The following is a 27,254-nucleotide window of genomic DNA, read 5'->3' as shown; positions in this document are numbered from 1 at the left end:
GTAATTATGAAACAGATTTTCATTTTGATACAGGTGTTCAATCAATCAAAAGTATACTCTTTTCAACGAATGACCAATCAGATGCGAGTATTGTTTAATTTATCAGTGTTTTTTTGACTTTGATTTTAATCCGATTTAATAGGTAGCAAGCAGAGTTGATTTAAAAGTAAACAAATAGATAACCAAGCTTCTATATTACACTGCTTATCCTTTTGTTAATTATGTTGGAGTCTGAGGAAGAAGTGTTTTTAACACCGATCGATATTAAAGAAAAAACAGAACTTATACGTCTTGCGATAGAAATGTATCGTTTAACACAATGTATTCTATTGTTGATTTAAACAATAGTACCAATCTTTTCTCAGCCGTAGAAAAAATACGATTTGCAACTTTCCATAACGGCCATTAATACACTCTTGCGAAGTTTATGACACCCGCTAAGATTCGTGTAGTAACTTACTTCGCATTTGTCCATTAATGGCTTCAATTATAGGCTCGTTGCATCATGCATTATTAAGAAAACGATTATAAATAAAACTAGTGAAACAAAAAAAATAAATATTGCTCATTTAGGGTTACAGTAATTTGTAATTAAAAAAAGTAAAACAATATTTGTAAAATTTTTTTAAGACACGGAAGCCAAGTTAGGAGTTAAAATTGTATCATAGTTGAAGGGGGACGACGTTAAAATCCTGAGTATGATTCTTTATTAATTTGTTTTTAAAAATCCATTTGCTTTTTGTAAGCTAACACGCTGACACTGTCATGGTCAAAAGGTGTACTGTTGTATGAGGAACAACGATGATATTTTTTTAATTTTTTCTTCTCTTATCACTAAATTATTATAATCAAATTTTTTTTACATAAAAATGTTAATTTTGACAAAATAATAGTAAAATACGAATTACTTTTAATACTTTTTATTATCTCTTTTAATTAGTACCTTATGGCAACGACCCTTGACCTTCCTTGAAATTTTATATAGACCTTTATTGCCGAAGACTACAGCAATATTACAAAAATCTTGATTCTCATCGGTCCAATAGTTATAACTGTTTTTTTACATTCATTTTATGAAAGGCTAATAACGAATGATTCATCTAATTTTTTTGATAAATTTGAAAGGTAAATTTTCATTACTAAAGCAATTTTTCACTAAACTACATTAATGTAGCATTACTTTGGTCGGTTAATTATAATTTTCTATGTGTGAATTTTATTACATTTATTTTTGAATTTTAATTTATTAGAATGTTTACACATTCGTATAAATTTAAAATCAAGTTTAACATCAGTTTTAAAAATGAGATACAGGATTAGCAAATATTACAGGATTAGTGAAAATGTTAAAAAACAGGAAAAAATTTAAGTTTAAATCGTTCACCTAAAATTTTAACTCAACTCCAACCAATCCAGGGGAAAAAAATAAAAACTTTACTAGGAAACATGACTGTTTTTACAGATGGCTTTTTTCTTTTCGTTCCGATCACTACGGATCACGTTTGCATAGTTTTGACTTCTTTTTCTTTTCCCTAAGGGTTTTCATTCTTTTGCTCTGCAGTTGTCGCCTCTCTTCCGTCCATCTATTCAGGTTTATACCCTTCTTTATCGATCTCTCTAGAAACTTTGATTCTCGAATCACTTTTGTAAACTTATCTCTTGTTCTTACTCAGATCCTTAGAAATGTTTAATTGTTTTAGATTTGTTCTATTTCTTTAAAACAGTTGGTTTTTGTGGCTCTGTTTATGTAGAAATTAAATATTTGTTTTCTCAATCTTTGGTTGTTCATTCTGCATAAACGTCCATAAAACTGTAATCTTCTTTTCTGGATTAAGTCCTCTATTTTTTCTGTATAATTGTAAACCTCTTTTTCACTTTTCAATTTGTTAATTCCATCTTCATATTTTGTTCAATACATTTTTCTTAAAATTCTTTTTTTTACTTTTGTTATTTCTTTTTCTGAAAAACACTGCAGACATTCTGTCCCATACAATGCTTCTGGTAGAACCGCAATTTTATAGCGCCTCAATTTGTAGTTATACGGAAGGGATTTTTTTATTGTAAATGTTCTTTGCGAGATCATAGGCAGATTCCACTTTTCGTACTCTATTCTTAATCTCATTTTTTTCAATTATATTCGATGTTATGACTTCTACCACATATTTAAATTTCATATTAAAGATGGCTCTTTATTACACGAAGAAAAACAATTTTTTAACATAAATTTCAGTTGGTCAATTTAGGATCAATGATTAATAGTGTGTTTCACCCTGAGTGGATGCGCTTGACCACTCGAGGAATAGTAAAAGCGACTGATATCTAATGCCAAGAGAGGAGTCTTATACTGCAATTTTGGGTACTGTTTTTTTGTCTTCTCTTGTGATCTCTTTGTGAATAGATCGTTTCTTTCCTAATATCAAATTTATTTCCTCATCTTTAATCGCATCATTCTTGGTTAAAAAAACCAATCCCATCATTCTTGGTTGGTTTTGACCAAATGCTTAATTAATCTGCAATAAGAACGTGAAGATCTTGTGTGATAAGTGTACGCAACATTGTTGTCTGTTTAGGTTTTTTAAAGAGGCTTTTCCTATAAACCTGCTCTTTTTTCTATCTGATAGCTGTAAGAAAAGCCCAAATAGACGTTTATCGGACCTCGTAATACAATAAAATACGACTCAATAAAATACATAATTGTTCTATAATAAAAAAAGATGAATAAAATGTAATACAGAAAGAAATGTCACCTTTAGAAAAAAAATAAAAATAAAACATTTCAGTCATCTTTTGTTTATATTTTTATTATTATTATTTTTCATTTTTAAATTTTACAGATGACTCTGTTATAGATTATATGTATGCATAAAATTCATGTAACCATGTTTTCCTTTCCTTAAGCCTACATCTCCCTATTTAAGTTTACTTTTAGCACTTTTCCATAGTCGCTTAATTTAGCGCTAAATTGGATTTCTGTGCTGAGTTTACAGCTTAATTTTATGCCAAAAGCATTTTGCACGGCAGTTTAAACCTTTTCATAACTACATTCAACGACACTTCTTAAGTTGATTACATTACAACGTAAGAAATGGAGCCCTGTGTATATATCTATTATATTTGATACTGCATTAACGTAACTACTTTTATTTCGTAAATTCATTAAGTAATAGACCGGGTTATATAACAATAATAATAAAGATACAATTGTTTTTAAAATATTAAATAATAAAATAAATGTGTTTATAATGTAATTTTATAAATAGGCTATATTTAATCTCTTATTAAGAAATACTATATTAAAGTAAGTAGTCCTTATCGAATTTAAGAAACGATGATATAATATTTTTTAAAGTGATTTTTAAAAATTTTTTTTAAAGGGACCTCCAAAATGTTACACAGGCAAACAGTCTTTTCTCTTATATTTGTACGTTATCTTATTTTAAAGAAGACTTTAACTATAAAAAAAGAAGTGTAATAAATAGAATAATAAAATAAAGAAAAAAAGAGACGGAATTCAAGACATTAAATAAACGTTTTTCTAGATACAAGAAGATTCAATAATTTTATTAAAAAAAAATAAAACTTTACTAAATGTTAGAATTGTACGCACACGTGCGCATACAAAATCGTTAATATTAGAACTTTTTTTTTCATTTAAAGGTCTAGATACTTTATTCAATTAGCGTGCTAAAAGTATTCAGATTTATCCTGTAAGATAAATTCAACTTTATTTACAACAACGCTATTTACTACATTAAAACCTAACATTAATTCTTACATAAAATCAGAATCGTCATCATTATGTGGTGTTCTGCCTGTGGGCAGGTCCCTGGCACGACTGTTGTCTTCATCTGTTTCTATTCCATGCTTTTCTTTTCGTCTAATCAAAACCTTCACTACCCTTTATGATATTTATTAACCTCAGACTCTTCTTTTTTCATCTTCAACGGACCCTTCAAGAGTATATTTATTATTTTTTCCCGTTAATTATATGTCCAATCCGTTTCCTTTCTCCCTTCTGATAGTGCTCAATATTGTTCTTTCTTCATTTATTCTTCCTAATACTTCTACGTTATTTATTCTGTCTAACAGTTTTATTTTCTTCATCCTCCTCCAGATCCACATCTCAAAACCCTCAAACTTACCTTTTTATTTTCCTCCCAGTGTCCATGTTTCACTACCGTTCAAAAGTATAATCCAAACATAAAATTTTTACCACTCTGTTCCTGTGGTTCAACTCCATGATGCTGCAGAGTAAATTTTTCTTTCTAAAATCTTCTTTTGCGATTGGAATTTAAGTCTTAATCTCTTCAGTATCAATCTTAAATAAAAGTGGATAAAGAAACGTGGTAATAATGTCTCTGAAATTTTCGAAAAATTTTCCAGAGCTTGACAGGATCATGCCTTCCCCAAAGATAAAGTTAAAATCATTATTACATTTAAGATTCCTTATTTTCTTAAACAAATTCCTTATAAAGAATTTTAATTAAAAATATTTTAATTTTTTTATTATAAATTCTCTAAGACTTGAGAAGACTTAAGACTTGAGCGTAGACGTACGACATGGAAAATGCTTGATCGGGATTCAAACCCAAATGTTTCTGATAAAAGATGAAGACGCTACCACTCAACGACAGCGGTCGGCAACAGTAAGTATGTATTTCGAATGCAAAAACAAAACCGTTTCAGTTCCTCATATGAGGTACAGAATATTCATAAAAAATAGCAAAGTCATTTTCAAGAATGACTAATATCTTATTCATTCTTCAAAGGCTCCACCTTATTAGGAAAAATATATGCGAAGTGATTTTTGTTGTATTTCTCACTGAGCATAAACTGCTGAAATCAGAACGTCAAATCCAGCGAATGCCGAAGATATTCGTTTCTACAAGTAACCCATACACTTTGTTCATCAGAGCAGCTGTGACGAAAAAACTTTACTTTCAGAGAAAAGAATTCTAATAAGTGCCACATATAGAGTAAATTAGGAGTAGTGCATGATCATAATCATAAAGAATTATCGGATCAGATACTTTAAAACAATAAATTAACATAAACCAATAAATAAATATTTTGTTGTTTATCGTCCATTATTATAAAAAAAAATTGCCTCAGAATTTATCTGAACGTTTCAATCGGGTTTGAATTCCGGTCAAGTGTGGCATTTTATACGCTAAAAAATTCATTTTAAATTCCTTTGTAGAACATTCAAACCTTATGTCTATGCTTCGGCCTTGACAAAATTTAATTCAACTACATTTAAATATATATGCTTGTCTTATAAATGTTAACGGCTATTATTTTTACTTGAAATCGATGAAATAAATTATAAAATACAAATCTGAAATCGGTTTAAGGTAAACAAAATTAATAAACAATTTTATAAATCGGGTTTTGCAATATGTTCCTAGAAGCTCTTTCATATATCACTACCTGGTACCGAATGTAGCAATGGTAGTTTGCGTAAAAATTAATAACCCGTTGTATATTCCTTATATGGAAACATTTTAATTAAGTTTCGCGCTTTAATATAAAATCTTTTTAATGTTTTAGAAGAAAACTAATAAAGAGAGATCGGGTATCACCTTATCCTCTTGTCTGCAGGGATGAAAACTGGAAATTATAGATCCAAAAGTCTTTGTTTCCGCTCTAACAATTTCAGTAATATCGCAGATCTTTATCAATCGATTTCAATGAATAAAAGACAGTTTGTTCTCACTTCTTTTTATTTTACCCTCTTTAACCTCCAGTATTACCGTAACGTCTTACTTCAGAAGATGAATGAGCATGATACGTATGTATGAATGTAAATGACGTGTAGTCTTGTACAGTCTCAGGTCAACCATTCCTAAGATGTGTGGTTAATTGGAACCCAACCACCAAAGAAAACTGGTACCCACGTTATTCAAATCTGTATAAAATTAACTGTCCTAAGTAGGATTTGAACCTTAGAACTCTCCACTTCTAAATCAGCGATGACAAGTTCATCACTAGTCTAACCCATGGGTAAGCTTTCCAAAATAACATAATAATTTATCTAATAAAACTAATATTTACGAAGTTATTAATGATTAAAAATATTAAATGGTCACCATTTTAAAATTTTCATAGGTAAACATTTCAAACTTATTTTTTTTTAGAATATGTTATTTGTTTGGTACATGTACACCAAATTTCATTAAAATATCTCAATTCGTCCTTAAGATATAAACTTTTATCGAATCAGTTCCTTAAATTTGGCTGACACTTTCCAGGACACGTCGTGTACCTTATGCCGTGAAAGGAGGAGAATTGTGGTCAGTGGGTAAATTAAACGAGATAAGGAATTTTTACACATGAATTTGTTTATTTTGATGTCCTTAACTTTGTGCAACACCTTCCGGGATATCATGTAGGTGGTAGGGGTGATATATTATATACTCTTGTTTTATTTTTATGAAAAATTTTATTTTATATCTCGTTGATAACCTTGCAATAACTTTTTCCATATATCTGCTGGATAAAACAGCTTTTGTTGTTAACAATTCTTATGTTTAAAATGATCTAAAATCCAGTTTGTATTGTGTAATGGACGAATCCTTTGATACCTATTTAAAAGAAAAATCAGTAGAGTAGTTCTGAGATTAGATGGTATAAATTAATAAAAATTTAACCAGATACGTAATATTAAGGACATAGTCAATTAGAAGGTAGGTAAATAAATAATTTTTATAATTAAATAGACTCAATTAAATCGGTTAATTATTTTAATTGAGTTAAATCAATTGATTTTTTTTATCAACGAATTAATTTTAATATTAAATTTATTTAAAGGAAGACTTGCTGAATAAATAAAAATGTAATTATAAATATAACGTAAGAAGTCGATTAATTAACAAAATCCATTATGATAAAGTGCACTCAGTGATTAAAGGCCATTAATGTCTGACAAGCCAGTAATTTGTTTACCTAAGTTGTGAGTTTCATCAAGAAGTAATAAGGAGGAATTGGAGAATAACATAAATTTAGCTGTTTGTAACCCAGCGAATGTTCCCTCTCATACCTCTATTCAGTTCTGTTTTAACTCTTATGCTCATTTTGATTTGAATGAACTCAGAAATGTTGTCGGATCGGTCTGCTTTGTGTTTGACATTTGTAACATGTTAATGTTATGTGTGGTTAAGAAATTTTAGAAACTTAGAAATAAGTATAAGTCAATCTTTTATTGAGTAACCTACATATATGAAATAAATTTACTAAATCACAAATTCAAACAAGCCGACGAATATTCCAATTTAAACATTTAAGCAAACTGTAATAAATAAGCATAAATATAAGTCTGATGAATGTAAATTACAAAACACGTTATTGTAATTTCGAGTATTTGCTGCTTACAAACACGATGATTCAGACTAAGTTTGAAAAAAAACATTTACAAAAAACGAAATTATATATTATTTAAGTTCAATTTTTAATATTATTAAATATTTAATTAATTAATTTCATCATGAAAAGCGTACAAACAACTAGAAAAAATTGCAACAAATTAGGTACTATATATTAAAAAATTGAACGCGACACAAATAAATATGGTTAACTAATCAAATTATAACTTAAGTAATAATCTTAAGTTAAAATAAATTTATTGACTTATAGGTCAGACATCGAAAATTTGAAGTCCAATCGAATTTTTGTATACAAAATGATTGTAAAATCAGTACAGGTCTGTGGAATTCAACTGCGAACAAAAGTTCAAACATTAAATGGTTTCCAAAAAAACAGATAGCAATAGTTTCGTACAAACCCAGTCACCATGGTACGTTTTTAATTCAACTATTTACCCAAATTAGAAAACAAAAATTAAAAATGAATGTAATTAAATATTGTAAGTAAATATATAATTTAAAAAATATAAGATTGTAATAAAAATTACAAAAAAATAAAATTAAAAATTACTACATAATAGTAATAAAAATAATAATAATTAAAAATAAGAATATTACACTTTTTAATTAAATTCACATTAATTAAAGCGTGTACATATTTTTTTAATTAATAAAAACCCTAATCTTCTTTCAAAGTAATAATAAATCTCTTCAATTTCAAAATAAAACATTATAACTTAGATAAATTCGGTAGGTATAATGACTATAAATAGAGGTTTCATAAAAGCATCCTTTCATCAGTATATACATATATTTACTAAACAACGCATTTATTTGCTTAACAAGAGATAAATATTGAAAATTTAAAAAAAACACGTCTGCTGAAAAAACATTGCTGACCAACACTGCTCTTTAATATAGGATAAATGAAGAGCGTGGGGGTGACAATTTTATATTTTTTTCAAATCTTTTAATTTCATTTAAACACATACTTATATATATAGTCTATGACCGGTAACATAAGGATTCCAACACATGGTCATACATAAAAATCGGTTCAGCCGTTTATCTGCTACGGTGAAACAAACATACATACATACATACACCCTAAATACATTACACTCCTATTTGGGCAGTCGTGTAAATAAATGAAAGGGATTATTAGTTAATATTTAGCAATAAAATAGTGGCTCAAAGCGGACCAATGGTGGTGCGCCAGGCGGCACCACACGGCTTCCTCCACGATTCTCTCCTGCTAGAAGCAGACCGTTGTCAATAAATTTACAGATTATTTAATTTAATTTGTAAGCGTAGATTATTTTTATTTACTTATAATCTTTATTAATAAAAGAAAGAGATTATTAGCTAATATTTAGCAGTAAAAAGGACATACTTACATGATGGAACGTACTGCCCATCAAATAATCATAAAAGTTTTTTCTTAAATGTTAATAAACAATAAATAACAACAGTAATAATACTTATAAAATAAATAATAATACTTATATATAAATACTTAATAAATAATACTTATAAAATAAATAATAATACTTATATATAAATACTTAATAAATAATACTTATAAAATAAATTAATAAATTTCATTACCGTAATACATTCATTCAGTATCGTGCAAATCTTAAAACACGACTATTTTCGATACACGGTGTGAGTGCCCTACACAGGGTGCTCTCACTAGAGACATTGGCGTCAAGACCGAGTGGCTTCTGGGATAGGACCCAGGAACGACATAGGGTTTGGGTACCCCGTCCTAGGGGTCAGGGGCAGACAATATAAAGATTTAAACTGAGTCTAGTCCTGTAGGACTAGACTTATGGCCGGCGGTCGGCGAGGCCCATTTGCGTAGACCCCCTGGGCTGTGCTTTGCTTTATTGTGGATCCGGCCCAGGAAGGGTAGGGTGAAAAAAAATAAAAAACTACAATCGATATAAATAATTCGATACAGAAAAAAATACTATCGATTTAGAATCATATATATGATTTTTGTGGCCTTTTAGTTACAATTAAACATACATGTATACATATTTATATAACCTATGACACTCCCCATAACGTAAGGATTCCAACTCGGCGTCATACATTTAAATCGATTTCGCTGTTGAGTTGCTACGATGATCAAACACCCTTACAAAGCATTACACTCCTTTTTGGACAGTCATATAATAAAATACACCATTTATTTAAAATAATCATTTAAAACAAAATATTAAAATTAATAATCTCTAATATAAAGTTAAAACATCTGAAATTAAGCAAATCGATTAAGTGAGAATTTATAACATAGATAATTTATTAGCTTTTATTGCGGCTGTTAACATAATGTTACAGGTTTCGGTTTGAAATTCGGTTAAATGATTAGATACAATTTATGGATTTAAATATCCATGTTATAGATGTACTTTCATCATTTGAATTCACTTAATTATTCTCTTTATAGAACAGTCAACCTGTGACTTTTAAAAATTAATAGAACCTAGATACGAGTATATTATATATATTGAACTACTCTTTACCATTGGTTTTATTAAGCTTCAAGGGTTATTTTCTTCGTAATATTACTATAAAATCTATTAGTCTGGATATCCAGTAAAGCGTGAACAGAGAGCTTATCGCGTTTTACACAACTTTTCGTTTAATATTTTGAGTCAGATTAGATCACATTTGCTAACAAAAATAATAAATACAGAGCTATGCTGAATGGTTATTGAATAAATTGGAAAATAAGAATATTTTTAAAAATCTTCCGTAAGAAATTTAGTTAAAAGAAAAAACTAAATGGGGATTTAAATTTTTAAGCAATTATAATTAGGAATTTAGAGAAAAAAGCTGACAACATAGTTGAAATACTTTTATGGGATTGGTTATTTATTCTATTCTTATGTAGTGAAAAAATAATGATAAATGAAAAAAGTAACCTGAGAATTCATTTTGTGGAGGAATAACTTATGATGAAGTTTTATTTTTAAACTATCATTATATGTTTAAATAAACCGAAAAAAGTTTAAAAAATTCAAAAAATCGGTATTTTTTTCTGCTCCACCACCTCAAAAATCACTTTCTAAAAACGTTTTTGATTTTTCTACGTGACTATTTTAAATAGTAGAAAATAAAAAAAATTTCACTGAAAAATATCCAACTAATAAAAAGTTACCTAAGATCTCTTTTTATTCTGGTGACGGGTGAATGATTAGGAAATTTTATTATAATATTATTATTAAAATTTGCTTTAAAAAAAGTAAAAAAAAAAAACAAAATTTTTAACCTTTGAGGCTTCCCACCCCTAATATTGCCCTCAAAGTATTTTTTGGTCAGTTGATCTATTTATATTCCTAGGAAAACATAAAAATTTTTTTTCGATTTTTAGGGAAATTTTTTTTTGAAAATTGTAAAATAAGCATGCATGCATGTACTGGGCTTAACATATAATGGGGTTATGGTTGCAAAATGTTTTCAGAAAATTGACCCCAAATTTTTACCAACAAATTAACCCATATACTTGAGTTTCTGTACCAATTTTCATCAAAATCTGTTTACCCGTCAAACGTTATTTAGCTTCAACTACGCCAAACATACATACATAGTACACAATGATGTATGAAAATTACCCCTTCCACCACTTTTCTGTTTTTTGGGGTTCCTGGATCATGAAACGTCGAGAAATGAAAAATCTCATACCCGGAATATTTATCTAATATATGATTTAAAAGGAAATTACTGAAAACGAGGATTTTTTTTTTCAATAACTACGATAGTTCCCACAAAAAAAGTTATAAAAACATATGAATTTTATTATTTTTATGTTTTAATAAAAAAATCAGTTTAAATCGGTGATTTAACGATAGTAGTTTATAAATAATTGTTTTACGAGTTGGAAGACATATACCGTAATTTTACGTAGTTATCGCTGGAACTATATGCTGTGTAAATAATTCTAAGTAAATTCTATCAACTTCTAAGACGAGTTTTCTATTTTAATGTTCTTTAAAATGTATACAAAACTGAAGAAAAGGTATCTGTTTCATTAACTTTATTTCAATTCGTGCCCATTATATGGATTGAGTCATTGCTTTAAAAAACATATTCTTTGTTTCTATGTGATTATCAGGATGTGCAACAGTTTTATAGAAATTTGAGCGATGAATTTATTTAAAAATACACAGAAATTTATAAAATTGAATATATAACAATGCTTCTATGTTCTTTTATAAAAAATAAACCTTTTGTATTTACTTACAGGGTGTATTTAAAAAAAAATAAATAAATAAATAAAAAGGAAAAATAATAAACATAAAACAAAATTAAACTCGCTTTCCTTTAGTAAAAAGTTCTTCCTTTTTTACATTTCACCTCTCAGGATAAATTTTAACAAAAACTTTCAACGGTGGAAAATAAAACTAGAAACCGCTCTCGTAGGAAGTATTTTAAAAAAAATTTATTTAGAATACAGAACAGAGGTTCTAGTCACCTACTATAATAAGTGCTTATAATTAACTGAAAATAATTTCAGCGAAAAAATTCAAACCATGAAATTAACATTAAAAAAAAAATATTGTTAACAATATTCATCAAAATTTTAAAAATATTTTAAATGGAGTTTCGCTCTCCATCTTGAAGGACAGTTTTTTGTACTTAACTCGCAATCGATGAATATATAACATGATTTCAATGGAGGAGAAGTTGAGAGAATTAAAGGAAGTAACATATGAAAAGATATTCGTAGAAGTGTGATTTTTTTTTTTAATTTAAGGAAGAGATTGAGGGTTCTCTTTCAGATAAAAAGTCATTTGTTTTCATTTGAAAACGTTGGTTAGCGTATCATAATAATTTAATTATAACTAAACCCGTTGTAGAGTCGTAAACTCCACGGAATAGTGTATCTATTTATTATTTATTTACACAAACTTCACCGCAGACATAAGAATACGAGAAAATTTAATGCAAAATAATGCTTAATTAAATTTCACATCTGTAATTATTTCGGTCCAGTACAGCCTGAACAGATGCATTTATCTTTGACCTTTATATATCTCTATGAACTCGTCTCAAAGTTTAATACCTATCCTACACAATAATAAATAATTAATTACAGCTTATATATATATATATGAAAATTTTTGTAGTGTGTGAAAATACCATACCTGACCAGGATTTATGTTTTCCTACTTAAATAACAGGGTATTAAAATATATCTTTCTATATTTATATTGTAATTATATGCTAAATTGCTACACGTACGTATGTTGTTTGTTTTTAAACCAATTTGTCCGTATATTGATATATAAGTAAAATTTTTTAAGAATAATAAATGCAACAGTAAGATATTTATATACTAATATGGAAAGAGTACCTTTTTTTTGCTGTAGAACAAAAAATTTACATTCGGTTTTTCTCTTACCGAAACTGTAACTAAATAATGTGTTAAAATATCCATAGAAGAGAGCCATCCATTTGTTTTGGGATGATCACATCCCAAAACAAATAATAAATGATTTTAATAACAGCAAATCTTAATAAACATACTTATAGTTACAACTAAGATGTTTGCTGGATCTTATTATATAACTCATTATACTCATTAGTGCTTATTAAGCACTATCATCAATGGGTTCTAGAACTTGTCCAGCTTATGGATCACATGTGTCCAACACATGAAGTTCGCACGCGATGTTTTTTTATCAAATGAAGCTCCTTATGCACATATGAACACAGGAATATAAATGAACAAATGAAAAATTGAACACAAACATACATAAAAGGCTGAATAAATAAGCGAATATAAAGAAATGCAATAAACAGAATATAAGAAACAGTAATAGAATTAAAATAACAATAGTAAATAAGTAGCAACACGAGAAACAAAATCTAATAACAGAAACAGGTAATTGAACAAGATACAAAAGCATCGAAAATAAAGTATCTTTAAAATCCACCACATGAACCCTTTTCAGTTGTTTAATGCTATCACTGTTGTTTAGCAGGTCCAAAGCAAAGGGATTTACATGTCTGTTTGGCCTAACCATGTATTTATAACTGAAACGGTCAATCTCATTCCAAACATAAGGGATTCCCAAGTATTCATGTATTTCAGAAATTATTGAGGAACCAAGCCGGCTGGGTCACTTTCCTCAATATCTTGTTCTGCGACCTTTGGATCGCTTTAATGCTGCTGTTATTAGTTATACATCAGAGCTGAATCTCTAAGTCCATATCAATTTCAAGGACCTTGTTACGGAGACAAACCCCTACTAATTAGCTAGTACATACGCTTGAATTTCTAACAAATCTGTTTCTTCTTCTCCAGTACATGATCTCTTCACGTAATACTTCGCTTTAGGTGTAAGCCAAGGTATCTCACACTAGTATGTGGAATTTCAATGTTGTTTTAAATCTTTAAAAAAAGTAAGTAATTTAGAAGATCATTCTTTTAATTTTTATTACGTTTTTTGGAAAATAAACTGAAATATAAATTTTTAAGTATTTATCATTAAGTAATTCAACAATTAAAACTGCTTAATAGTAACATAAGTTTTATTATTTGTGTATATATAAACCTACATTATCAGTTCGATTTTCCAAAGTTGCTTCCTTGCTTCGGAAACTCATTGTTTTACAACCAAAAATAGTGATGATAATAAAAGCAGGTTTTGGAAAAACTTATTATTTGTCTCTTTCCAAGCTAGAAGATCGTTGTTCTCAACTATGAATATCTTTTACGCAACTAGCATAACTGTATTATTGATGGACGTGTAATTCAGTAGACGTACTTTATAGAACTCGAAAACCGTAAAAAATTAATCTGAATTGAATTAAAAATCTTAAGTTTTGCCTGTATAAGATTGAGTAATTTTTGTATTGCTGAAATTGCTAAACAGATGTAATTAAAGCCGTAATGTGTTTTGTTCAAACAATGCATCTACTTCTATAACAATTAATAAATGTGCCAAATATTTTATTTTCTTGGGCACGCTGAAGTTTTCACTTCTCAAAAGAAGGAAATAATAAATTTATTCATACGATTTATTTTTATATTTTACTGAAATATTAATTTATTTTTTGTTACAATTTCATTTCACGTAAACTTGAAGCAAATAATCCATCAAATTCTAATATTTATTAAAAAGTTACGGTATTACGTAAAAATAGATGAAATTATTTTTGGTTTTATTGATTAAAATCTTTACTACAATTTAATTAAAAAATAGTTACAGCAAACCTAAGAATACTTTGTCGATAAAAATGATTACAATTAAAACTCAAAAAATTTCAATTCAAACTTTAAAGGAAATATTTTTTCCTAATAATTCAATGAGAGCTCCGATAATATTTTAGAATCCTTATTTATTTAATTTTTTAATTTACTTTCCAAAAATAAATACAGGAAAAATTTACGAAGCAAATCTTCTAGGAAAACCTTCTTAAATGTTTGAATAGAAATATTTAATCCTTTTGATAGAATTATCTTTTGTCGTTAATTTATTGAGGATATAATTAAAATTATAATAATAATTACCATTTTGAATACGTTTTGTGAAAGTATATAATGGAAAAATAATTAGAAAAAACAAAGAATGAAAATTGTTTGTAGAAAGTTATTTTTCTGAATTTTTAGCTAAGGTTTCGTCCGAGGTAATCAAAATGTACGTTTGACAGTTTAGCTATAGGGCTCCAGTTAATGTATATGAATGTTTATTAGAATACGAGTTATGCATACGAAAATATCATTAAATATATGAACTAAATTTACAGGTCAATTATTAAAAAAATAAATATATATTTTTCAAAAAAACAATTGTAAATAATTATTGTGAATATAAGAAATGATTATATTTACACTTACTACCATTATGTAAAATTATAAAGCCAAATTTAGCAATATTGTTTTGGCATTACAAATGCTATTATCAATTTAATATCTAGAGTGTCTTTGGCAGGCTGTGATAGAGGGTGACTGTGGTTGAATATTACAGAGTACGTTGTTAAAGGAGGGAGTCGAGAAGGGGGTTGAAAGCAAATTCATCAGCGCGCCTTGCTAAAGGATAAAGAGAGATATTTGAAACGCGAGTGAGAAGCAGCGATAGAGTTGATGAATCGAGGAAGGAGGTTGTAGGAAGGAAGACAGGAAGGAAGGAAGGAAGGAAGGAAAGACGGGTGTAAAGCAGCGGAAGTGAAATAGGGAAGGGTGTTGTAATGTTTATTCCGAACAATCCATGGCGATGGCAATTTGCATGGAATAGAAGATAGTGTGCGAGAGAATAGAACAGATAGATGGTAAAGGAAGGCGTAGACGGGATGGAATGTTTGAAGACGATCCGAAGTGAGTTGTGCAAGAGAGAGATATGCGTGGGAACTGAAACGTCTTGTCCCGAACGAAGATTACATCCTCAGAAGCTTACAAAAGTTTGGACTGTTTTGGCGTTCTCGGTTCTCCACTTTACTAGTCTATATACAGACTATTCATCAAGTTATGCATGTTTTAATCCAACCAACACCTCCGGATGCGACCTGAATTAGCATACCACTAACACTAACATATTTCCACCCCTTTCATACTCTCGTTCATAATATGCGCTGCCACTGCTGTACATCGCAGTATTAGTCTGCTACCTGATGATGTAGACAAAGTTTCTCTTATTACCATATATTATACGATTAACAACTGATGAAAAGTTTAACATAGGGTACCGTATTCTAAAGTATCGTTATTTCTTTAGAAAATTTTCTTATCAATAAAAGATCTTCGATCCTATTTTAACGTATGATGTAATCTTGAATTCTTAAACGAAAGTTAACATGTAGTTTCAAAAATTCAGGATTTGTAACGTTGTATGCGACAAAGTGTAATTTTTTTATAGACCAATAATAAAGTTTAATGGTAATCAATTTTTGGCATGTAAAATATCATTTTAAAATTGTATAAACCGAATAACATGACCAAACCAGTTACGAAAATAACAGAAAGAATAAAAGAAAATAATAACACGAAATGCTCCGTACATCCTAGCACGCAAATATGATGTTCAAACAAACAATCCAATGCACCGTGTTTGTGAAGTCATTACCTTTTCTCCTTTCTTATAAACAACTTTTTTTTTATTAATAAAAATTTAGCAATCTAAAATGTATTAAAATTAATAAAAATTTATTTAATAAATAAAAATAGATTTTTTATATACGAAAAACATTAGTAAATCAAAAATGTTGTAATATATAGAATAAACAGGTTTTGTTTATTGAGTAAAAAAGCTAATGACAGTGTTATACTTTCCTGGTATTGGTTATTTATTCTTGTGTAGTGAAAAAATAATGATAAATGAAAAAAGGATACCTAATATTTGTTTTTTTTTTTTTTTTTTTTTTTTTGGGTGGGTTATGAAGTTTAATAGTATAATTATCATTATCTGTTTAAATAAACCAACAAAAATCCAAAAATTCAAAATAACGGTATTTTTTTATTTTATTTTCGGCTCCTCCACCTCAAAAATCACCTATCAAGACAAAGTTTTGATTTTTTTATGTTTACTTTGTTAAACGGAAGAAATTAAAAAAAAAACAATTCTACCGAAAAATCTTCAAAAAATTAAAGGTTACCTAAGATTTCTTTTTTCTGGTGGAAGTTAATTGGATGAAATTTATTATAATTCATTATTAAAATTTATTCAAAAGAAAAAAAAAATTTTAAAGTTCAAAAAATCGATATTTTTGCATTCAGTATTGCTTCCTCACCTTCAATATTGCCTGCAAGGTACTTTTTTTTGGATCACTTGCACCACTACTACTATGCCTAGGAAGACATAAAAAAAATTAAGTTAAAAAATAAACAACAAATAAAAAGATAGCTTTTTCGATTTTTGGGGAAGGTGTGGGAATATTTAGGGCAAACCTTTATCTGTAAATGGTAGCATGTACGCATTTACTTAGCTTAATATATAGGGGGTTATGTGTGAAAAAATTGAGAAAATTTACCCCAAAGAAACTATCTAACATAGCTTGAAGATATTGGCCCCAAGATTTTACAAACACATTGCCTCATATTCATGAATTTCTGTATAAAATTTCATAAAAGTCGGTTTAACTACACAAAAGTTTTCAAGCTTTAGCTTTAAACTCGCCAACGTACGTACAGATGTTTGTACCAACCTTACCTCCACATTTTTTTTTGTTTTTAGGGGTCCGTGGGTTATGAAACTTCGTTATAAAACGAAATTAAAAAAAACTCACACCCTATTTTTTGACTGAACCATGCTATCCTTTTCCGAACTTAAATCTAGAGTTATGAAGCCACAAAAGTAATATTTGAAAATTAATAAAAAGTTTTTAAGAATTAACTATTATAAAAAGGCCTTAGATTAAGAAATTAGGAGATTAGAGAAAGTTAGAAAGTGAAAGAACTGGATAACCATAGAAGATCAACTGCATATATGTTAAGAGCACATAATATATGATAAAGTTATAGAGATAATTCTGATACAATGAGAGAAATGAAGATAAAAGTGTATAATTTGTGATGAGGAAGTGGATCACGAAGGTATGATCTTAAAAATATTGTAATAATTGTATCCAAAACCAGTAAAAGAAAAAGTAGAATGTTGAAAATTTAATTCTTAAATATTATAACTCATTCAGAAAAGAAAGTTTAAAAAATAATTTCTGGGCGCAAAATTAAAGTGCATTAAAATGAATCTGAAAAGAAAACTGGTGGTGGTATATTGTTTTTAAATGGAAATAAGACTATGATGTTACATATTAAGGCATCCAATCTAAGTTAATTTAATCGGTAAAGGCAGTTTAGTGGATAAATTTGTGAAAGATATAGTATATTAGAAAAAAAAAAAACATGTACAATTTAGGGGTATGTAAAATTTACCACATTATGGAGAATATAAACAAAAAGAGAATATTGAATAAAACAATAAATGAAAAAAGTTAATGTTCTATATAAACTATATGAAATTTTGTTTTAACATATAAAGATAAATTAGAATTAAGAGGGAAAATGAAAGTGATCTATGTTACAATAAATTCTCAAATCAAACGGTGAAGAGTTTTAATTATCCAATCATAATTTGCCGATCTCCGCTGGCGGAGTGGTATTGTCTCGACCTTTCATCCGGAGGCATATAAAAACAATTGCACAAAACAATTAAAAACAATTGCCACATTTTGTATGGCATTTTTCATACGCTACAAAATTTCATTTCCATACACAAGCTTCAAGTTTATGTTAACAATTACCAATTATCATAGTTACTTCACTATATTTACTGCAACATTATTTCATTTGTATTTTACTCATTTATTCATTTTTTCGTTGTTATTAGACAAGTCGTAATAAAAAAATATTATATTTATTATAACTTTTTGAAAAATAAGTGGTATAAAGTGGCAATGAACTTCATAACTTTCCCGGCTACGCCGATCTAGATATCCAATTAATTTTTGAATAATTTTAAGCTCTATTTGTATCTTTATGAAAAAATAATTCTTTTTTATTTAGAAACATAATTATTAATTATTTTTACAGTGGGAAATTTTTTACCAAAACCAACCAAAAATGTTCAGTTAGCTTCAGTTATTTCTCAACGACATATTAAAAAAAAATATGTATCGTATAAATTTTTATCTTATTAATTAAAAAAAAAAAATATTAAATATAAAATTACTTATTTAATTATATTTATAAATTTTAATTTTTGTCGTCAAGTGCTCAAAAAAATGAAGTAATAACAAAAACGTTTAATATTAGTATATCAGCATTCCAATTTCAAAAAATATATATTTTCTCGATTTTTCAAAAATTTGGGGTCATACATCAGGAGTTTTTTTAAACTTATTAAAATATTCACAAAAATTTATTTTAAATAAATGGAAATTTAAAAAATTTGAGAGCTTCTCATCAGGAGAGAAGATATTTTAGTGACTTTATTGTTTAATAAAATAAGTTAGAGAATTAAAAATTTGAAAATCCAATTTTTTTTATTTTGGTTGCTTCCATACTCAAGGGCAAGTGTTCGGGTAAAATTAATTTTTAAGAAAACAATCTCTGAGTGATTATAATAAATTTAAAAAAAAAACGTTTTAAAATCATGTATAAAATACAAAAATACTGATATAATTCTAAAGATACAACATTGTAATTTTCGAGAAGGAGGTGAAGATCCTTGGCTCTTTGTTTCTTAAGAAACACTAAAGGCCTACAAAAAAATTAAGATTTTTACATTTTAAATGCAATAGGTAACTTGAGAGATAAATTTTAATTTAAAAAAAATATTTTTTAAAACAATATTTTTTTTTAACCACAGAATTTCGAGTAGAATGAGCAAACATTTTTTTAAATGATTTGAAGGCATATTGATATAGAAAATAAATATGAAAAAAAATCTCCCATTAAAAACTTCTCTGAAAGAAGATGTAAGTAAAAAAAGAAAAATATTTAAAGCCACTTTTTGAAGAGGGGTGAATAATAAATAATCGTTTTTGATAATTTGTGATCTTGATAAAAAAATTTAACTTTCCTAATCCCCAGTAAATATTTGACATTTTATTTCGGCCAATACGTCCCACCCACTTTCTAATTTTTACAAAAATTTAATACATTTTTTCGTCCAAAGGTAGTACCTGTCTAAAAAGTTTGAAAGAATAGGTTAACGGGATCCAGAGTTATAAGACCAAATACAGGCCCACGTACATATGTACATACGCACAAACAACTACGTGACAAAAATAGATTTTTTGAACTTGGGAAAATTGGAAAAATAATTTTTTCTGCAGATTGTCTACAATTTATTTAATAAAAATTTAGCGTCTCCTTTACAAAACTAAAAAAAATACAATTTTTTTTACCGATCTGAATACTTTACCGATAGAGCTGTAACAGCATATATAGCTATCGTTGTAGACGGGAAAGCAATATTAGGTTGGTTACTGATTATTTAAGTCTATTAGCGTGCCGGCCTCCATAGCGCGAGTGTTAGCGTCCCAACCTTTTATCCGGAGGTCCCGAGTTCGAATCCCGGTCAAGCATGACATTTTCACACTCTAAAAATATTTTCATTCATCTCATCCTCTGAAGCAATACCTAGCGGTGATCCCGGAGTAAAAAAAAAGAAAAAAACTGTATAGCGAAAAGAAATGAAGACTTTAATAAAAACCATTATTATTTTATATTAAGAAAAATTATTATCATATTATAGTTAAAAAGAAAGTTTATCTAAAAAAAGAGTACCAGAAAGTAAAAGTTAACTAAAAAACACAAGTAAATTTGATATGTAAGTAGTTTAAACTACTAAAAAATTTATCGTACTCAAAACAAAAATTGTGAAACAAAATGAAACTAAAGAAAATACAATAATCTTTTTTTACGATTGTACTTTCTAATAACAGGCCTCAAATCCAATTACAGTTCAGCAGCTGGTCTCATACAAACTCGGACTGCCATTTCTAAGAATTGCTTTTAACTGAACCGGTAATACTGGGCACTAAAACACATTATATGTAATTTTATAACTGTTAAATTATCAGTTATGTTATTCAAATTGGAGCTTTTTACAAACTAAAAAAAAAAAAATTTCTTGTGGTATTGTATGGGGATAGCAAGGTAATCTATAATCGCAATATTAGCGTTAATGTAATTATAATTTTTAGACAAACGGAGATAATATTTAAAAAAATATATAATTCAAAATTATGTAAGTGCTATGTATTAAAAAAATTACAATAAATAAATAAATAGAATCAAAATCAAAATTAAAGAAATAAAATTATAAAATGGACTAAAAATATTTTTAATAAATGAATAAATTAAATTCATTTGTAAAAATTATTTCAAAAATATAATTTATTTTTAAATTTTATTTATTAGATTATAGCTATTTAATTCGTTTTTCCCCTTGTTCTCGTACTACGTGATACAACACTGTTCAACAAATCAGTCTTTGTATTTTATGGTAATTCAGACAATGCTACAAAAACGCACACAGGTTCGCACCGAATTTTTATTAAATCATTTATGAAAATCTTATTTATATTAAACCTTTAAACTTAAAAAATAGGCTAAAAAGTAAATATTATTTTGATGAAAAGAAACAAAATCAGATTCAGTTTCTGGCTCACTATACATCAGCAAATGTCTTGAAAAAATCCAAATCACCAAATAGTTGAGAATTATGTTTGTCCACATAATAAAAACTTTTAACAAGATAATAAAAGAGAGTCCATTTTGAGTAATTATTTTTTTATAATAAATAAATAAATGAGTTTCCAAAACGAAATAAACTTCTTTAATGCACATAACTTAACACATACACACCGTAAGTAAGTACAAAATGTAAATTTTAGAAAAGAAGATGGTTTAACTAGTTTACTGCTGCGAGTTTTTTTTAATGTAAATGATAACCTTTTTAAAATGTTTTAAATTGGCTTAACTCAGCAGTATACAATTAAAAGTGAAAAATAATCTCCGAATAAAGAAAAGTACAGCTAAGCAAGTATAAAAAAAATAAATAAGAATTAAATATATTTCTTCAAATTATACAATATCTTTTATTTATAACATTTGCATTTAAAAATTTTCTCCTGAATACATCTTTTATGGAAACTTTTTTCACTAAAATTGATGTGAATATATTCAACAAAAATGTTTAACATATGTTGCAGTACTGGGTTTTAACTAATACAAAGAAAACCAGTAATTTTGTTTAAAATTAGGTTAACTGTTGGGAGAAAAAGAAAAAAATTCTAAAATTGTAATTAAGATCGCATCTATAGCGCTAATAATAAACACAAAATTTATTACGAAGTCTCGAAATTCCATTAATAATTATTTAAACATTAATACCAATAAATTCTATTTTAATAATCTTTTATTCAAAGAAATAATTAGGACAAAAATATTTTATTTTATTTTTTTTTTTATAAAGTACACTTTATATTGTGCCTTTATGAATAAATTTTACGATTAATTAATTTAATTTGATGTTAAAATTTAGTATTAAATATTTCATTTTAAGTTTTTTTTAATATGTAATTGAGTTATTTTAAGAAGAGGCTGGACTAGCTATATAAATTTAGACCAATGAATGCGTTCTTTTAATAAAAAATGAAAAATTCATTATTAATTATCGTTATATATATATATATATATATATATATATACCTATATATTGCCGCTTTTAATTGAAATTCTATTACATCCGCGTTCTCTAATTAAACTTTTCATTTTTTATTATTTTTTTATTAATTTAACAGACTTTTGCAGAAATATAAGGGAAGGACTACAGATTCAGCCGAATTGTTTTTCCCCTAAAGTTAATTAGCGTATTTGAAATTAACATTGGAAATTAACGTTCTGTCCAAATTATTTCTTCTTTTTTTATGTTTATTTATTTATTTTACTTTTTACTGCTCCGTAATGAAAGAAATAGATAGATAAAGATAGAAAGATAAAAAGAAAGCGAGAGAGAACGAGAACAAAAGAAAAATAGAAAGAGATATTTTATGTTAACACTTAATTGAATTTTAAATGTCGAAATTAGATTAATATTACGACTACATAAATATTCATATTTCTTTTGCTTCAGAGACATTTTATATGTGAAAAATTGTATTTGAACAAACTCATTCTATTAAGTTAATTTAAAATAAAATACAGATTAAATTTTCAATTGTTGAAGAGAACGTTATAAATAAGTAAAATACAATTATGTTATTTATCTAGAAGGATTTATTAACAATATGTTAATTTTGGAAGTTATACGATGTTGAGGCTGACCAAATAATATTAACAGTATCGGTAATTTCGTCATCTATGTCCCAAACTCAACCTGCAATTGTTCCTAGACAATAGAACTCCTGTGAAGATTATTTCCTTTTATTTTTGTTTACACCAGTTGTTTTCATATATTTGTCGTTGAGTTTGAAACAATTAAGAAAAATATCGACGGCAATTTTATTTTATTCCCCATTACAAGACTATTAACAATTCTCATTTTCATTAATAAAATTTTTCTTAAAAAACCATTAAAGAAAAATTCCAATCTTCTAATAATTCTTAAGAAACGAACAAAATATTCTCCACTTCTTAATATAATATTTTTTTATTTATTTTTTTCTTGGCTTTCGACTGTTTTCAACCAGAAGTATACTATTTACCGGCAATGTTTTTTTAATTTAAAGTAATTATAGCCGTTTCAGTCAGGAATGATTTATAATAAAAAGCAGCCTAACTACTCTAAGTCTAACTACTCTTACGGTAACTCACGGTAAGTGACTAACTACTCTTACGTCAAAGGTAGCGATGCATTTGAAAATCAAATATATTTTGTTTGTAGTTCTGTACGCAGTATATCACGACTGCGTTCACATAATGTAAATAGCTCAACTAATGACCGTTGTTTAGTTCTGTAATTATTTAGTTATATGATCAAGTGAAATGTTGGACTAATTAATTGTTCGACATTTATGATTGCCAATAATTTTTTTTTCTCAATAACAATTATAATTACAATCGGCTCCTGCGGAGCCATAAGTAAGTTTCCTGACAAAAGCACGTGATAAGACGGTCCTTAAGGAACCCACAAAATAAATAATACACAATAAACAGTTGCAAGCAAACTTAAAGTCAAATATGAAATTTCAAGCTGAGTCATAAATCACAAACCACCATACAGTCCATAAAACAAACATTAATAAAAAAGAAAAAAGAAAAAGAAAGAGAAGTATCAAGAAATTAGATACGACACCACTAAACTTGACGGTGTTAGATTCCAAACTGTTACACAGACCCGAAGTCGAGTACATGGGCTCGTTTCAACCTTCGGACGTCTCTGCTGTTATCGAGTAGATTAATTGAAAGTGGGTTACATGATTCTCAAGCCTCTGCAGGTATTTGACATTGCGATGTTGTGCAGTCTCACGAACCGATGGGGGCTCCAGATAATCCTGAATGTCATCATTCCGCGTGAACCACGGAGCTTCGGCAATTACCCTCGCTACTTTGTTCTGAAATCGTTGTATAATTTCCACATTACTAGTACTAGCTGTTCCCCACAACTCTATACCGTACGTCCAGATTGGGCGCATGACAGCCTTGTAAATTAAGATCTTGTTGGATAACAAGATTGGCTGCTGCAGAGGCCTAAGGTCCTCCGCAGCAGCCAATGAAGTTCCCTGTATCAATAAATTGCCAATAAATAAATATTTATTCTGATCGTACATAAGAATACAGTCAATATAAGATAAATTATGTCTTTAAAAGTTCATACTAATTATTTAAGTATCAATATATGAAATAACGTTAAGGAAAATAAATTAAATATAAAATAATTTACTACTCAGATGCCGCTATTGAACATTATTTTTACCTCGAATTTATATGCATGTTTAATGGACAAAGCAATTACAGCATTTTTCTTTAATTTATTTTTAATTAGTATTATTTAAAAATTCATCAAGGTAATAACTATTGTTCTCGTATAAGAAAATCTTTAAAAAGTATTTTAAATAAATTTGTGGGAAGATTTTTCAATCAGTTGGGCAGTTTGTTGAAAATCACAACGGAAATATAATAAGGCCCCTTCTCCTAAGAAAAAGTATTCTGTTGAGTTACACGAATACAGTTCCGATGTCTGGTTTGATCAAGATCGATATTGTTATTTTTTAAGAATAAGTAACCATTCTTTGTAGCAAAAGATTATATAGTAATAAACATAAATACAAGGATTAATTATCATGACTAATTTAAAAAAAAATATGTTTAAACGATTCATACTTGGGCATAAAGAACTGACAGCCCATATTTATATATTAGAGATTCATTTAGAATTTTGGAGGGAGCCTTAAGAGATACATGTACTTTATACTGGAATATATGTAGGCAAAATAAATATTTAATAATAATTTCAACCTTTAAGTTTTATTAAGGCTCTTCAGAGCAAAATTTGTTACAAAGGCTTTTCAGGGCTTGATTTTGTTACAAACAAAGTCAACTTCATCATCCTATTAGAACTTGTCATCTAAAAAAAAATCGAGAAATTTCGCTTTGTGACCAGCAGACGTACTGATAACTATCGTTATAATTAATAGGAATTCTATTCCCGCGATAAGCAACATTTATGTCTATTAAGAAACATAATGTTTTATCCATATGTAAAATTAGATGGCAATAATCCATCTGCTTCTTATGTCTGCTTCATAATGCTTCTTATGTCTATTCCTGCAGGTTGGGTCTGGAAATCTCAATGAAACCTACCGTGGATTCACATTTATTTTTCCTTCCATGTGCCAATGAATTTGAACCATGAATCTGACAACGGATCATTGGTATTTCTATAACAGCTTAAAAGATTTTTAAAATATGGTATTCCAGGAAGACAGATATGTATGCTTAAGTTTCGTAGGATATGGATGTTGGGAGTAGGCTGAAGAAATACTCTTAATCAAATAAAAGATAGCAACTGCTTTTTTTCTGCTAACAAAATAACTGTTTCTCCTTTAAATAATAATTTATTGAAGAAGAAAAAAGGTTGGAAATTGGAATATCGTGAATCGAAAAACACTGAAACTGGGTAAAGACCAATGGGGTAAGAAAGTTATTAGGTAGTTAATAGAACATACCTTTATAATATTTAACACATTTTATGCAGGCATAAATTCAAGTTAAAAGGAATAAAACATATTAAAAAAGATTTTTTCCTCTTCATTGTTGTGTGAGTTCACTAAGCTATAAACCCATCAGGAAAAATATACACGACTAGTAAAGTAATGAAGTTTCAGAAAGTCTTTTCTGATAAGGCTTTTGGATAGGCATTTTTTAAAGAGCCTAATTCAAAAAATATCTTAAAATTTTGGACATAAAGGAAGCTCGATTATGTGATTGATACTGACAGTGACAAGTGTTCAAGCAAAGAATTTATTGTCAACTACTACAATTGCTGATATCTTAATTATTAATGTCTAGGGTTCGATACCCAGAAACACCTAAATTGTTGTTTACCTATTACTTGATTCTTTTTATTTCGTTCATTTAACTTATTCGTTAAAATACGTGTAAATCCGTACCTATATGCACTTAAATTTGTTAAAAACTGTCAAAGATATCATTTAAACGTTCTTATTATTAACTGAATAGAGCTTAAAATTTTATCTGTTACCGTGAAGTTAAAAAATTATTTTTTTTAATGATTTTACTTTGGTATTTATTTTTCAGTAATTTGTTTTGCTCGTTCATTTAATTCATTAATTGACCACAAAAGCTTACAAAAAATAAGCTTGTACGAGGTAATATGTAAATGGATTTTGTAACGTATGAAAAATGTCATGTCTAACCGGGATTCGAACCCGGACCTTCGGATGAAAGACCGAGACGCTTACCATTCCGCCACGGAGAGCAGATATTTCTTTGGTAGTTAAAAATAATAATTAAGGCAATTTATTTCATAATGATCTATTTAATCAGTAAAATCTATTTAAAATTTACAGATAATTTTAGTTCTTTTTTTCTTAAACTGTTGAAAACTATTGTTGAAATTCTAAGAACGGCAATATATTATAAAATACATTTTAAAGTATAGAAAATTAAATCAAAATGATAAAGACTTATGAAGAAAATTCATGCGTAATGTTGAAGTAATAAAATATAAAAAAAATCCATAAGAATTAATATTTTAAATTGAGAGATATTACTACTAAATTGCTTAAATTTTGAAAAAATTTAATCAGTAGTTATACTAAAAATATCAACTGCAAATTGACTTAGATTAAATTAGGTCAAATTAGATTTGCAATTAACTTCACTTAGATTAAGTCAAATCGAAAACACTAAAGTATTAAAACAATTCGATATATTACTTAAGCCGATGAATGGCAACTAGAGACTGT

The 27,254-nt window shown here is 27.8% G+C and overlaps 1 protein-coding gene across 1 annotated transcript in view; it reads right to left on the bottom strand.

The window, feature by feature from the left end:
- LOC142325715 (nephrin-like) overlaps window positions 1-27,254 on the bottom strand; it is an 885,014-nt gene that overhangs the window by 15,201 nt on the left and 842,559 nt on the right. The window lies entirely within an intron of this gene.

This window comes from Lycorma delicatula, chromosome 5 (genome assembly GCF_047948215.1).
Source record: "Lycorma delicatula isolate Av1 chromosome 5, ASM4794821v1, whole genome shotgun sequence".
Lineage (NCBI taxonomy): Eukaryota > Metazoa > Arthropoda > Insecta > Hemiptera > Fulgoridae > Lycorma > Lycorma delicatula.
The sequence above is the reverse complement of the archived record's forward strand: the minus strand, read 5'-3'. Positions and strand labels throughout refer to the sequence as shown.